The sequence below is a fragment of the Asparagus officinalis genome, chromosome 3 (genome assembly GCF_001876935.1).
Source record: "Asparagus officinalis chromosome 3, Aspof.V1, whole genome shotgun sequence".
Taxonomy (NCBI): Eukaryota; Viridiplantae; Streptophyta; class Magnoliopsida; order Asparagales; family Asparagaceae; genus Asparagus; species Asparagus officinalis.
In genome coordinates, this window is record NC_033796.1 from 80,659,395 (window position 1) to 80,659,919 (window position 525).

The following is a 525-nucleotide window of genomic DNA, read 5'->3' on the forward strand; positions in this document are numbered from 1 at the left end:
TCTTCTCCATCTCTATTTATAATATATCCACATATCAAATTAAGCTGTTGGAGTTTCTCCTCACTAACTGCACCATTAATCAACCACAATTTTCCCTTTGTACTTAAATTGTATAACATTCATTACGATGAAGACTCACATGGGTCATCTACCTACCTTGAACGCACAACTAAAAAATAACATATTAGGCATTGTAGTTAGTTAATAATGAGATCCTGTCATTATAAAAAAATTAAGTAAAGATTAATAATTCTTAAGAATATACTATGTTTCCCTAGCTTCCACTGCAAACTTGTTAGTTGTTTATTCCTAGTTCAAAGAGATTTTTAAAATTAATCATCTATTTCATAATTTTTTAAATGTTTAAATAAAATTTATGACATATGTAATAATCTATGTTTATAGATTTTAACTCAAAATAAAACTGACTTATTTTATAATAAGAAAATAAAAAAATTATATTTAACCACATGCATTGCATGTGCACAAAAACTAATATATATATATATATATATATATTATATC